At 40.6% G+C, this 15891-nt stretch overlaps 1 long non-coding RNA gene across 1 annotated transcript; it reads right to left on the reverse strand.

Moving 5' to 3' along the window:
- Positions 1-1496: 1496 nt before the first annotated feature.
- Positions 1497-11637, reverse strand: LOC109280411 (uncharacterized). The gene is made up of 3 exons (XR_002086734.2): positions 9537-11637; positions 6059-6166; positions 1497-4088 (listed from the first exon to the last, which is right to left on the reverse strand). It is a non-coding gene; the product is annotated as an uncharacterized LOC109280411 (long non-coding RNA).
- Positions 11638-15891: the final 4254 nt, after the last annotated feature.

Raw genomic sequence — 15891 nt, forward strand, 5'->3', positions numbered from 1 at the left:
TCCATCCTATCAGTTACAAGTTGCCCTAGTCCATTCTGTAGTGGCCCTATGTTACCCTGTGCCTTCTTCCTGCTCCCTATGTACTTAAAGAAGGACTTTTTGTTGTCCTTAATATTTGTTGCCAACTTGAATTCTGTATTGGCTTTGGCCTTCCTCACTGCTTACCTGGAAGCACGAGACAAGCAGGTATATTCCTCCTTGGTGGCTGCCTACTGCTTTCACAGCCTGTAGACTGCTTTTTTCTTCTTAAGGCTCCCCTGGATTTCCCTGCTCAGCCAAGGAGGTTTTTTGGCTCTTTTGCTTCCCTTTGCATGTATTGGGATGGTGTCTCTCTTTGCCTGTAGGATCAGTCCCTTGTGGAACTCCCACCCTTTTTTGACTCCCATCTCACAGATATGATTACACTTCAGTCCCACCCTAAGCAATCTCATGAGCTCATTGTGTTGCCCTGTGGGGTCAGGCCAAACTATCAGGATCTCAATATTGCGCTGTTAGACAGGAGGACATTGTGTACAATTGCACAGGCACAAACTAAAAAATCATTTAGGTGCATACACACACACTAGGTGCATACACACACTCTAGATGCATGCAACCCCACCAGGCGTGCATACACACACTGCCAATTCAGGCACATACACATCCAAAATTACCAGCCTAGGCAAATGCACACCTAACACCAATTCAAGCACCTACACATGCTATACCAATCAAAAGAAATTAGACCCGAATCAATTACCAATACTTGCACACCCAATACACATACATGGATCACTAATTCATAATTCATGCACACAGTGACATACATGTATATCAGTTCACATACATACCACTCACCTACACATACACACAGGTGAGTTCCTAACTTGGGTGTTGTGGTGTGTATGTATGTGCTTGATGTACTTGGGATACCTGGAGGAAGGTTAAGGTAAGAGAGAGAGTAAAAGTGTAGGGGGTGAAAGTTGCTGGGACCGGGATTACAACCGGTAGACTAGAAAGAGCTGGACTGAAGCTTGCAGTTACTTTAGGTTACTGCTGGTAGAGACTGAGATGAAAGTTGCTAGTGCCAGGATTAGAACCAGCAGACTGGAGGGAAGTTGGGGTAACTTAAAGTTAATGGGTGTTAATTGAAAGCAGAAAGCTGACAGAGCAAAGGAGCAATGCCAGGGAGAAGCCCAGAGGCTGGAGTCAGAGCAAGGAGTCTACAGGGGAGCCGAGAGGTACATGGGGAGAGGAAAATTGGGAGTGGGGCTGAAAGAGAAGGCAGAGAGATAGGGATTGAGAAGAGGTGGCTACAGGCAAAAAGTGGTGGGAGCAAGGCTGAGAGCCTGCAGAAAGCAACAGGGCTGACAGCCTGCAGAAAAGGGACAGAGAGGAGGCAAAAAGTAGCGGGAACAGGGCTGAAAGCCAAGAGGGAGAGAGAGAGACAGAGACCGGAATTTAAGGTAGGGAAGGGACCCGAGCTCAGTAAAATACAACCCAACTCAGGGTTACAAATGACAGTGGTTTTATTTAAAAGGGGAGATGGTGACACAATATTTTATTGGTTCCTTTGCACACACACACACACACAGACAATGGCAGCAGGGGTTAAAGAGGCTTGGTGCAGGGGCTGAAGTCTGGGAGGAGAGATAGAGTCCAAATTGGAGGAGGAAATATGCAGGTGATATTTACCTATCCCAGGCTGAAACTGGGTCCTCGATGGCCAGTTGGGGTCTCCTTCAGCTCAATGTTGTCCAGAGGGGGGTCGCTGGAAGGGCCTCTGGGGTGGACAGGCAGTGTGACATGGAACTCGTCTGGTCCAAATGAAAATAGCATTCCCAAGGAGTCAGTCTTCACTACTCCTTTTTATGGGGTAGACTACCTATGATCTCCTATGGGAGGGCCTGTCCAGGCAAGTTCAGTCCTGTTACAGAGGGTTCCAGATGTTCTTACTGAGCATGTGCCTCATCTTTTGTTTCTTGAATGCTGAGGGTGGTTCCAAGGGCTGGGTCATTGGTCCAGGTATTGGTGTTGATAGTTTGGTCATTCAGAAGGAGCTATTATTAGACCTACTGCCACTCTCAAGCACCCTCATTCATCCCCATTCAGTCAGGAACCAAGTTACATAGGAGGGATAGTATGAGTCATAGGTTATGCAACCAGGCATAAGATGGAGGCTTGACATGACTTATGCTAACTTACATATATAGGCCTAAAACAGTAATCACACAATATAAAAGCAGTAAAAAAATCAATACAAACATAATAATTATCCCTTATAAAACAGTGGATATCTATATCAAAATAGCAGGGGACTTATTTGCAAAGAGGGGAGAGAAATAAAACTTATTACCTAAAATAAAATGTTAAAACTTATCCTACATCTTAGCTTACTTATACTTATCTATAGGGAATAGAGAGGGATAGGAAAAGTCAGAAATGGTTGGGGAGGGGGAGGGAATGCATTTTAAAAGGAAAAAAAAAGAAAAGCTGGGGGTTTTGCTACAGTTTAAGTTGGCCCTCCAGAAATCTAGCACTGCTGCCCTACTAGTTGTCCTTCCCACCTTACGCTGTATAGTGAATCCTGTCAGCTGGTGGTCACTATCCCCTAGGTTACCTTGTACCTGTAGACCCCCCACCAAGTCTTCCCCTGTGGCCAGCTCCAAGTAAAGTAAGGTATCTCCCCTAGTGGGACTGCATACATGTGTTAGATGCAGGCCCTGTATATATGTTAAGAAACTACATGAATGGGCAGACCTGGCCAACTGCTGCTCCCAGCAGATGTCTGGATAATTTAGGTCACCCATCACAACTAGATCTTTTGAATATACTGCCTTTGAAAGTTGTTTCTAGAATTCTAGGTCTAACTCTTCCTCCTGGTGCGGCGGTCTGTAATAGACCCCTACTACCAAGTCCCTTTCACCCCTAACCCCTTGTAATCTGACCCATAGGACTTTGATTTGCCCTTCTTCTTTCCCCATCTTTATTACAGAAGATGTATAATGTTCCCTAACATACAGAGCAATGCACCTCACCTTTTTCCCCAATCTATCCTGCCTGTATAGCCTGTAGCCCTCAATGCGTACTGCCCAGTCATGGGTAGGGTCTCACCAGCTTTCTGTTAGACCAACCAGGTCGAGATCCTTGTCTGCAAGCAGGAGTGCAAGTTCCTCCTGTTTGTTTCCCATACTTCTGGCATTAGTATAGAGACACCTAAGCCCCCTGATAGGTGGCCTTAGTATTCCCCTATCCTGATTCTTAGTGTGTCCCTTAGTACTTATCATTTCCAGTGTGCATTTCATGGTTTGTCCTTCCCGATCTTGTCCTGAATTCAGCATCCCCGTCCCCTGACAAAGCTAGTTAAAAGCTCTATGTAGGAAGTATGCCAACCTGTAAGAGAGCAGACTTTTACCTTTTGGAGAGAGATATACCCCATCCCGTCCCAGCAAGGTACTATCCTGCAAGTACAGATCATGGTCTAGAAAGCCGAACCCCACATGGTGGCACCAGCTCTGAAGCCATGAGTTGACCTCCTCAATGCAGTTGCCATGGTGCTGGCTGCATCTGCTGACTGGGAGGACTGATGAGAAGACTACTTATGCCCCTGAGCTTCTAAGCCTGTCTCCCAGAGCCATGTAGTCAGCCATGACCCATCCTGTACTACTTCGGACCACATCATTCATTCCAACATGGATAAGGATCATGGGGTAGTAGTCAGTAGGCTTGATTAGGTCTGGAAGACTTGCTATGATGTCCCAAATCCTAGCTTTGGGCAGGCAATTTATCTCCTGTACTGTAGGATCCGGGCAGCAGATGGCTCCCTCCATTCCTCTCAGGAGGGAGTCTCCTACTATGATGACTTGATGTCTTCTCTTCTGGCTGCCCGGTTGCCTCTTAGCCTGTCTGGTAGTAGCTGTGGACATGCCCTCCATTGCTGTACTCTCTCCCAGTGATACTAGGGCATCATACCTGTTTCCCAGATGCACTGGGGGAGTTGTTCCAGTAGTGTAACGTCTAGTTCTGTGACATCTAGATCTGGAGGTGTCTGTCTTCCATTCTTCTGCATCGACTGCCTCCTGTGATGCCTTCCCTCCAGGTGTGTGGGCCTGCAGAGAACGGAAGTACCCGTCAATCTCTTCCTCAACCACCCTGATTCCCCCCCCCCCCCAGCCTGCTGACCAACCTGCTATGTCCATGTTAATATATATATATATATATATATATATATATATATATATTATGTACAAGAGTATTCCCTTATCTATAATAGAGATAAGCAGATGGTTTTGAATAAAACTAGACCAATACTTCCAAATTAACCCTATTCCAGATTCTGTTTGAGTCTTACTAGGGCAGCAACATTCATCTCACTGCAGCAAGCTGGTTAAGCTGACCAAGTCAGGGGGATTGAAATCTCCCACTAGGTCATCATGATGGATAATAGTTTAACAAATGAGGAATAATTCATGAAAGCCAACATGCTGGCCAAAAAAGAGTTTACTTAATTACAACACACTGCTAATGGAACTGCAGTGCAGTATTGTTATACAGACAAAGGAGAAAAGCGGTAGTAGAAAAGATATATAGGTTAACCAATTTCACATATCTGAGGAGACTGGAGGTGAGTAAATAAGTATCAGTACTTGATACAAGTAATAAAAGTAATACACTGAACATATGATACAGGGACTAAAGCTATGGATTATAAAGCTTCTGAAGATAAATGGAAGATACTATATTGGATATGATGCGAATTCAAAAGCGTTTAGATTATTGCACTATATAGTGCTGCTATCATATACTATGCTGAAGGGCTCTGAAATGTGCATATGCATGAACAGTAGAAGTTGATATAAAAGAAAATAGGATCAAAATGATATTGTCTGATGAATAAGAAATGCAGATGTGGCAAAAGCTTGATGGTCTGAGAACCTGAATTTCTGACTCCACGCTAAAACATTTGTGACATCTGGGACAGCTGCATCCTCTCAAACACTATCATTTCTTTTTAAAATTTGGAAAATCTTTTGAGTTATTTTAGATCATGTTTTCTCACCAAATTTCATGGTTAGTGCAGTGGCAAATAGTAATAGGTCATAGGAAACCATATTAAATTCTATAGAAACACCAACGGTTACCAAGTTAGCCAGTGTTTCGGTGAATAAGGTAGTGACATATTGCTTCAAATGTCAGTGAGGTTTAATAGAATAGGTTAGTATTATTTGAATCCTCCACAGATTCTTGGTAAATCAGTAGATTCAATGGAGGCAGAAGTCTATAGGTACAAGCCTGGATGCTTTCATATTAACGATTACTATTGTTGTTGTAATAACAAATATTAATGACTGACTTGTCCTTCACAGGTTAATCTGCTGATTTTTTTAGTCCTAACCTCAACTGGGATACTAAGGGCATTGAGCTACTTTCTGGCAATGCCAGTTAAAAGGCTTTCATTGATGGAATGTATCAAACTCTGGAAATCTGAGGAGTTTAGTTCTCAAACTGGCTTTTCCAGTGTAACAATAGATAGAATTGCCATTGTACCTTAGAATTTGTCCTAGTATTTATGACTGACAAATTTGATACCAAAGGCATAAACTCTAGTGTTTGTCAATCAGACACATTTATATTTTCTTAAGATAAACTTTAAAGAGTTATACATTATTTTTAAATCTATTTTTCAATTGAAATTTTAGAAAATGAAGAATATCAGGAACTGTATTATAGAAACTGTAAACATCTATATATTATGCATACATGTATGCTATAGTGCTCACATAGATTAAAATAATGTAAACTGTATATCAAACTTCAGCCTAAGAATATTGAACATCAGTAGAATATACTCTCTAATATCTGGGTTTATAATAGAAATGATGACAGGCATTTAATTACTAATAAGCATTGTGCCTGTATATTTCATATCTCATGAAGGAAGTGTCATGGGCTTTTGCTTAACCATAATGTGAGTTAAAAATGTAAATCTCCTATGTATTATTAAAATAGATTTTAAAGTTCAGATTGTGCCACTTTCTACTGAAGGAGCTTATGAAAAACTTGGCACTTTGACACTTACCTGATTAACACAGTCAATCATTTGCTGCTCCTCAATATCCTGTGGTTAGGTATTTTGTTACATAACCACCTGCTGGCCCCAAGTAAACAGGCATGAAAGGGAAACATCCTGAGTCACAAGGTTGAGAAAAACATGCAAAATTCAATATAATAAAGTACAAGGAAATGGTCAGTGAAAATAATGAGCAACAAGCTATATGTAAAATTCTTTAGAAATAAAAGACAAATAATTGGCAACTTGATAATTCAGAAGATAAATGAAAAGTTGTATGAGAAATAGTCACAAAAAAGCAAGAAACCAAAGCAGCTGAAGTAAAAGTACTAATAGGTGAGGGGTGAGAGACTGTCATAAGAATACAACAAACTCAGAAAAAGTGGACTTATGGCAGACAATAAAGGTAAAAACATGAAATTAGAAGATAAAAAATACTAGGAAAACATATTGCAGAGAAAGGAAATGAAAAAAAAAAACCCATACAATTGAGGATTACCCAAATTAATAAAAAGTATGGAATTTAAATGGTATAAAATACTAGCAGTAGAACATAAGAAAGATCTAGAAACTAAAGCAGGTGAAAGAACAATAGAGTCATATTCATTTCTGTGTGGGTATGTGTGTTTCTGAAAAGAAAAGAGGGAGAAGAAACAGGAGACATATAGAAATTAAACTGCAATCAATTTTGAATCATATAAATAACTGAAATATAACAAACTAAAGTCAGAACCTAAACTGTGGTCTGCCTGCTCTGGTAGAGTAAAACACAAAAAAAGGGGGCACTTATTGTCTAGTAGCACTGGAAAAGAAATGATTTCTAGAGAGACACCATATGAACTGGGCAAGAAGTGAAAGAGTAAGGTAAAGACTAAGCGGAGGGATTCTTTCTTCTCCATGTGTCAGTTATAGCTTCACTGGGTTTGGCACTGTTAAATTTTACTTATTCTTTATAACAGTGAGATAACTGGGTGAGCCTACACGTGTGCATTTACTGCTCAGTTACCAAAATTACCACACAGTACAGGTATGCATCTACATGTGCATGCCTGTACTGCACTGTAAATATGGTGACTTATACTGACTTGAGCATAAATCATGCAGGTAGCAAATTTATGCCCAATTAATTACTGTGCAATAACGCACATGTAGTTGCCTTACTGCGCACTAACACTGTGTGTGTGTGTGTGGACTGACTTGGAACTAAAATTTGTCCCAGGTCAGTCAACACATAGTGTTAATGCTCTTTAATTCCTGCATGTGTACATGCCAGCCTCTTCCTGCTTACTGCGCAGTAAATTTAAGCCAGTATAAATTCACGTCATGTCATGTAGACATGCCCACTGAGAAGGAGATTGTGACTCAGTTATACTTTGTCTCCAAGGTTGTTCCAAGCACAGAATATCTTTCATTCTAGATTCCTGGAAATGCCAGAGTTGAGCTAAACCTAAATACGTAAAGACTATTTTATGTATGTATTTATTTTAAAAATCTGGAATCTGATACCAGACATCATAAATGAACAGTAAGTTCTGCTGAAGACTGATATGTTTCTGAAAGGTTATGCTGACAGGTTAAGATGATGGAGCAATGTACAAAGTCTAAAGTCTTGTCACACTATATTAGTAGGCTTGGCTTACTTTGATAACAGGATATTGAGTTAATAAGTTATATTTTGACCCATGATAGACAATTAATAAATACAAATATAACTAATATATATTTAAAATTTGTTGCAAGCCTTGTTTTTTTTTTTCTGTTCCCGTATGTCATTTATCCATCTTATCTCTAATCAAATATCTTTGGTAATGAAATTACAGGATTCTTCATGTCAATTCAACAAACACTTCTAGAGTAGAATATAGAATTTTTTCATCAAGTTACTTAATTATCAAAGAATTTCAATTCAGTTCAAAATTCCCTGAGTAACGCTTATAGATAAGATTTGCTACTTACATACATACAAATCTATCACATAACACAAAATATACAAGTAGTAATTTTGAAGCTACTATTTTATTTGAATTTAATTCGTGCTGCCTCTTGCATTAAAGCTATAAAGAGCAGTAAAATGTTCTTCTTCCTCTTTTTTTCCCCTAAGTATTAGTCAGCTCTCTTGAATTCTATCCTGAAGTCTTTGAAATGCTAGGAATTTTCCACTTCTTTGTTTTCTATATGGAATCACAGTTTCCTTTTATAAGCAATTCTAGGCTTACTTAGCATACTAACATACTCCACCTTGAATTAAGACTAAACTTCTTATTGAAATGCAAGTGCACATCATGTTTTAGTCCTTCATACGGTATTAACCTACAGACATACCTTCTAAGAATCATTTAACTTCATACAACAAAGTCATAACTTGGGTAGAAAATTATGGGTATGAAAATATTGTTTCTTTTTAGCAGTTACAAATAGTCTGGGGTACATCTAAATGTGCTATTAGTGTGCTTGTATAAACTTTGGAGTTTACTGCTCCAGAATTTATTGTTCCCAGGCACTGCATATACACATGTGCCTGGAAGCACAGCCTCAACATGCTGCAGAGAGGCTGGCTGGGGCACAAGGGTGCTTTAGTGTGGGGCTAGCCAGCAGGAAATGTAGCCACATGCCTACAGTGGCCCAGGCCAGAAGCTGGGGGGGAGCTAGAGCATGCTTCCCTGCTCAGCTGGAGTAGACAGCTTGGGCCAAGGCTAGCCCACCTGCTTTTGGAGGTTAGGGGGGCATTGCTGAGGAGGTGCAAAGCATCCTGGGATGCTGGGGTACTGTGAATTAACTTGAATTTGTAGGGGATCTGGGACAGAAGTTTAATAAATTGATTTAACCTAAATCAGTTATGTCTGATACTACATCCATCCATGTTTATCTTAAACCAGTTTGGGGCATTTTGAAAGCAGTTTCTATGTACAGAACTTCTTTTGTGTTACAGTTGTGTCCCGTTCCCTGCCCAATCTGTTGTTCTGCTCTGTCCTCCATTCCTAATTGATCCATTGCTCTGCTTTCTCCAGCTTGCCCTATCTACTGTTGTTCTCTGTTCTCCCTGCTCCCTGCCAGGTGTGCCATGTGCCACACAAAGCAGCTTCCTTTATGGGTTCTAGTAACTCTGTCTGGAAAAAATATATTTGATACTAGTGTATGTAAGACATACTGGACCATATTTTGAACTGCTAGTACTGGTTAGATCTGTTTAGCAACTGATTTCTGCAACATGCTTTTCACAAGCCTGTCTTCAGTATGGTCCTTTGGCCCACTTGCAGAATTCCATTCTCTTTCCATTTTAGATGTGCATCTGTTAAGCATTGCTTGTCTGTTTAGACATGCATGAGACATAAATGGATCTTGAATATGATTTCCAGCTATATATATGTTTTTTGAGTAGTGTGACTTTATAGACCACCTGGGTTATGAGAAGTAAGATTCATCATCTTGCTACTATGAAATATTTAATATATAAACAACTCCAATAGAAGAAGTTGAAATAACTCACTCAACAGTCTGGAGATTAGGGCACTCACTCTGGATATGGAGGATATGTGTCTAAGTTCATGCTTCAAGTTAGGTGGAACAAAGAGGATTTTATCCAAGTCTTGCACATCCCAAGCATGTCTTCTTCTTTCATATGGCTGACTTGGAGCAACAGTTTTAAATCCAGTTTAAGGTTACTTAACCAGTTTAATGCTCTTGAGGAAGGGAATGTATCTCTGCAGTGTCACTGTCAAATTTGTTTAGAGAGCAGAATATTGTCCATAGTTTGATCAGGGTTGCCACAGCCACATTCTGCAGAACTCCTAGTACTCCATTTGTGCATTAAGTGACCACAGTGGCCATGCCTGTTTCGGATCTGATATAGAACCTTACATGTTTTTTGTGGAAGGTCAAAACCAGGAGACTTTATTGTTGAGTTGGAAATTAGATGTTTATTCTGAATAGTGGTTTAATTCCACACTTTCCTCCAAGATGCTGCACTGTTGTTTCCTACAAAGGCTTGTACATGTGTCCACAAAGGTCTCCAAGAGACCAGGTGGTGATATGGGAGGTTCTTTAAATCTCTATGAATGAGGAGGTCTGGGTTGTCATTCATGTGGATGACCTCTCTGTATGGAGATTTGTTGTGGCAAATGTCTGGAGATGCAACATTGGCTAGCACCAGTAAAGATTGAATTGGTGTAGATTGCAGAATTTAACTGAACATTCACACATTTGGCGTGAGTGCTAGCAGCCCAAACAGATGCACAGTACTTGGCTGTTAAGAAGACTAGTGCCATAGCAGGGGTATGGAGTACTTCTGCAGTGACACCCCAGCTCATTTTGGTGAGTTTTGCATCATGTTCACCCAACTCTTAACCTTTGCAGCTATTTTTTGAAGATGATTACAAAAGATTAGGGTATGGCCAAGTGTCACATCTAGGTAGGACAGAGTTGGATTATGTCATAATTTTCTTTCTCAAAAAGTGACATTGAGATAAAAATGTGCTTTGTGATTGTTGAATTGAAATGCTGCAATGATGGACTTAGTTAGATTTGGTTGCAGCCTTCACTTGATGAAATATTCTGCCATTATAGACAGGTCTAACATCAACATGTCTTCAATCTCTTTGAAGGTCCTTGCCTGTGGTTAGTGCCAGGTCATCAGCATATGGAAATTTCCTCAAAGAAGTAGCAGGCATATTGCTTATATAAATGTTGAAGAGAGTTGTGTCAAGAAAATTCGCTGCAGGAGGCTGTTATTTGGATTCCTTGGTTTGCTCACTTTATCTCAGAGGTAGACATGCATCCATGCATTGCCCAGAAATGTTCACAAAAGGCAGAGCAGTCTGATGCATGGAAGAAGGCACTGATCTTAACGTTGCGATGGGAGCCATCTTCATTATTCATGGTGAGGGCAAGCAGTTGGTCACAGCAGCTTTGGTGTAGCATAAAACTGGCTTGTTCTTGGGGGATGGACACCTTGGCAATCAGGCTAATCCTTTGGGGGATGAGCTGCTCCACTAATTTGTAAGTTTTACAAAGCAATGATATTGGCCTGTAGCTCCCAGTATCACTGGCTGGCTTCCCCAGTTTCAGGAGAGCAGTAATCATTGCTTCATGCCAGATTCAAGGGATTTGGCTGATCTCCATCATGTTTGAATATAGGTGCAGAATTCACTTTTGAGCCATCAGTCTGAGATGGTGGAAGAAGTCTGGAGGGATTCCATCCTTCCCTACAGCCTTCCTTCTTTTTGCTGCAGTCAGACCAGCCCTCAGTTTGGAGGATTCTGGGCAGTTGGTCATTGAGTCCTTCAGTTGCTGCCTGATGTTCTGCTTGTAATGCTTGTAAAGTAGTCCCTTCCAGTTTGTGACCAGCTTTGCAGTGACAGCGTCCAGTTTGACCTGCAGATTCATAGTTTCTGCAGGGTTAGTTGCTCTTAGTTTCCTCAGAAGTTTCTAGGCTCAGCAGATTGAATGTGTGAAATCCAAGGATTCCACATGCTTCACCCATTTCTGGCATCTGGTGGTGTCCAGGGACCCAAGCAAGGCTGTAGCCAGTGCAGGATCCACTGACTGTTAGTATTGTTGAAAGAGGTTCCAAGTGTGTGTCTAAGTGTGTGTCCAAGCTATTCTTTGTCATGGAGTGTCTTTCTATGAAAAACATAGAACATCTTAGAATTTAAGTCTGAAAAAAAAATCCCAAATCTCATATTAGTGAAACAAAAACCTATGTCCTCCAAAGCTCTATGTTGAACTTTAATATATATAAAATCATGAAACTAAATTAAGCTGTCAATTCTTGGATATGTGTATAAGTCTAAAACATCATGAACAAAACAGACCTGTATGCCTTGAAGAATGTAGGGAAGGAGGAAATGAGAAATTGAAATGTATTTTATTATGAACTCTTATTCCATCACCCCCCCCCCCCCGCCCCCCGTACACTTTTGCCAGTGAGAAACAAGGTATAGGAAAGAAGAAGACAATGGTGTAATTTCTTGAAAATAATTCTTAGCATTTATCCAGGTAATTTTAAGCATTGATTATTCAGTCCTCTAAATAACATTGTAAAATAAGTCACTGCTATCCCAATTTTGGAAATGGGAAAACTGAGATTAAATTTAAAGGTCACGTCTAACTTCATTACATCAGTGGAACTGAGCTGTTAAATTCTGCAATGAAAAGCAATAAAGATGATTCAGTAAAGTCTCATGCTTGCAGGAATGCAGTGGTATAACTTTTAATTCTGGTCTTTAGTTACACTTACTTTGTGCTCTTACTTTACTTAAGCCCAAGTTTTGAGACAGTATCATTTATATTTCATGCTAATTTACCATATAGTATATTTTATTAAATAAGGTACAAGGTGGTATAAGGTGCAAATGAACTACTATATCTCCAAGGTGACATACCAAGGGAATACTTGGGGAAATAACACATTATTCAGAAAAACAAAAAAACAAAAAAACAAAGTGAAAACTGATGTTAAAGACCTATACTCATATGAAAGCAAATATTTGAAGTTACTAGCAATAATTAACAAGTGTGATAGCCTTCACATTTTTGGCATATTACTGGAGCTTAACTTATTTTCTACTCACTGGGTGCATCTACACGTGATACTATGTTGTGCTAGCAACACAATAGGGCAATATAGTATCAACGGGCAAAAACCGTGATGCCGCAGCTACATCACAGTAGCAATGTGCTCCCTCATTATAGCATGCTGTACTAAATGACAGCACATTAACAATGGCACTGTATGGGCATGTGTAGACCTGCTCACTATGGCTAATAAATTCAGTTAAAAATAAAAATGATGACCTGCATAAAATCTTATTTTGAATTAAAGGAGCATAAATTGGCACATCTTGTTATTTTCCCAAATTGCTAATCAAACTTATTTGAGCTTGGGTTAAAGCTTTATTGCTAGTCTGTTTAGACATGCATGAGACATAAAAGGATCTTGAATATGATTCCCAGCTATTTTAATTAGTCAGCTTCTATTATATGCAATATTATACATCCAGTGAATTTTTTTAATTACACGGAATTACATAAATGAGTCAAAGGTAAAATAATGCTTTCATGCATGCTCTTAAACAATTTAACTCACACTTATAATCCTGATACCTACACTTAGTTATATAGTAGATGTAAAAGCATTAAGGTTGTAATGGTATAGGCAAAATAATATAATTTGACTGATATAGCTATTACTAAGCCCGTGTATTCATTTTAATAATTCTCAAGAAAAAAAACTGCACACAATTATTGTTATTAATGCTAGGCTGAATCCTTCAGTTGCAACGAAGTGAAAAATATTCTGATGTAAACATGCAATAAAAACAGTTTGAAGGGTTTTTTATGTTCTTAAAGGGACTTCATGCATGTGTTGAAGGAAAGTCATTGCTGCGCTGATTAGTTGATATGCTGAATCCTAGTGGTTATGGCACTCAGAAGGCAAGGTAGATATGCACTATTGTAGATTAACTAAATAAGTTACACAGAGAGAGCACAAACCCAAGTTCACTTCATCAAGTGCTATGAAAGGACATGCAAAAAGCAGGGCATAAGAAGTAGAGAGATAGTAGACTACAAAAGACAAAGGAGGGGGAAGAGAGGAAGAGATGAGAGACAGTGCTTGGAGAGAAAAACAAAGGAACAATAAGTCCATAGGAAAAAGGGAGATCACAAAAACTAATTCAGGTAATGAGATAAGAATCCATAGTCTCTGCTTAAACCAAATAATACAGTCCAGTTTGTGGAAGATTTAAGCACAGCTTGTCAGAATAAACTGTATGGTAGGTATATCAGCATGTATTATTCACCTCAGTTCCTTGGATCTGATATTAATTTGCTTGCATTTTACTGCTTATCTTACCTTACTACTATTCATGGTTACCTATTAAAACCTAAATCCTCCTTTTTTGTAGATACATACTCTTTATTGGAGTAGTTTCAGTGAAGTCAGTGATATTACAAATGTTTTCAATGAAGTCAACAGTGCCAATCATTTAAGTAAAGGTGCAGGAGGCACTGATTTTAAAGACAGGTTAAAAAGGTAGCTGTCTATATTTGCATCACATGGGTAGCAAGAAAGCAAATGTGAAAGAGTGAAATACTTATTATTTGTTGTCAATATTATTTTCTTCCTTAAAATTAGCAAAATAGCAATGCTGCGGAACTTGCTTCTGGGAAACAACAGGTGCTAAGCAGCATTTTTATTCCAGTATAACATATCTGTATATTACACGTCTACATAGTGTGTACATCTACATGTGCTATTAATGCATTATTAAGTTACTGCACATTAAATAAGGTGCAGTAAATTGTGCCTGGGAAGGGGTTTATACATGTGCCTGCGTAGGAACAAATTTGCTCCTAACGGAAGCAGCTTAGACCAGGGATGCTCTTGACCCACTGCTCTTCTCTGCCCCACTGCAGCAGTCAGGGGGAGCTCCAGGCAGCAGCCTGGAGCTGGCAAGGGGCACAGGGCTGGTCCCAATCCCCATATTGTCGGGTGAGCTGTCCTGTGGGGATTTGGTTGGATCTCCATTGTGTGCGAATGCTGCCTAGCAGTCATGTGGGGATAGGGACCCTCCCAATCCCTATGTGCCTGCCTGGTATCATTTCTACCAGGTGGGGATGCCTCTCTCAGCCATGTGGGGATTGAGCCCTGACCTAATCCCCACGTGGCTGGGATGCAGCAATCCCAGCTGGTGGGACAGTTCTTCTGGCCATGTGGGGATCAAGATGGTCCCAATCCCCATGTAGTGGGGAAACAGCTGCCCCTGCAGCAAGTGCATCTCCCCCAACATCTGACCTTAGCCAGGCAGCAGCAGGTGCCCTGCTGGCAGGGCTACTTCAGAACAAATTGCTCCTGTTCAGCTTCTACACATGAACTATCGTGCCACATCTAATGCACAGTTAAGCTACTACCTGCATTTACAGGTAGTAGACAACTGTGCATTAGCGTAATTAACTGTGGAGTAGCTGCTGCACAGTTATATGGTGACACCTTTCTGTACAAAAGATTAGTCCACTGTTCAGTAATGCATCTTGTGTAGACATGAGCTGTGAACATTACAGTACAGCAGGTGGACTAAATAGTACTGATCATTAACAATAATTTTCTCACATCGATACTGATTGGCCCACCTGCTATGGCAGGTGGGCATGACTAATGTGCTTCCAGTTTGGAATTTAGACTGCCTGAAGCATGACATGGACACTGTTACCTGACATGCTAAGTTTACTGTGTAGTCATAGCATCAGTCATGCCTGATCATACCTGGCTGCTTAGAAGTTCCTAGATCACCTTGTGTTTACATACATTTATAGTTAGCTGATGATATTTTTTGTAAAACATCATTAGCAAAACTGAATGGGATATATTTACAAAAATGAGAATTTCTTTCTAAAGTTGAACGTCGCAAAAGAAAAGCATATGGCGCAGGCAATAAAATGAAACAAAGTAAAGTATTCCTTAAATAAACTGCCATGGCAATCTTAAAGGGATCTCACTGCACCCCAGACTGCTGTGGTACCCTGGGAGACAATCACTTGGGAACCAGCAGCGGGAAGGAGAGGAGGCAGCACACGTGTGTCCCGCACGCACGTGTGCCCTTCTTACCAACCAACTGACCGGAGGCGGCGGCGGCAGCAGCAACAACAGAGGAATCGGCAGCGGGGGCAGCAGCAGCTGATCCCCCAAAGGTAAGTGGGGCGGAGGGACCCGGCGCAGCTGAGCCGGATCTGGAGGGGAAGCCCCCCGGGTCCCATATAGCTGAGCCGGTAGGGAGCCGCGCTCCCGAGCCGTGCGGCGCGAACAGAGCGCGCAAACAGGCACGCTCTGTAAGAGCACGCCGGCG

This window comes from Alligator mississippiensis, chromosome 1 (genome assembly GCF_030867095.1).
Source record: "Alligator mississippiensis isolate rAllMis1 chromosome 1, rAllMis1, whole genome shotgun sequence".
In the NCBI taxonomy this organism is placed as follows: Eukaryota; Metazoa; Chordata; order Crocodylia; family Alligatoridae; genus Alligator; species Alligator mississippiensis.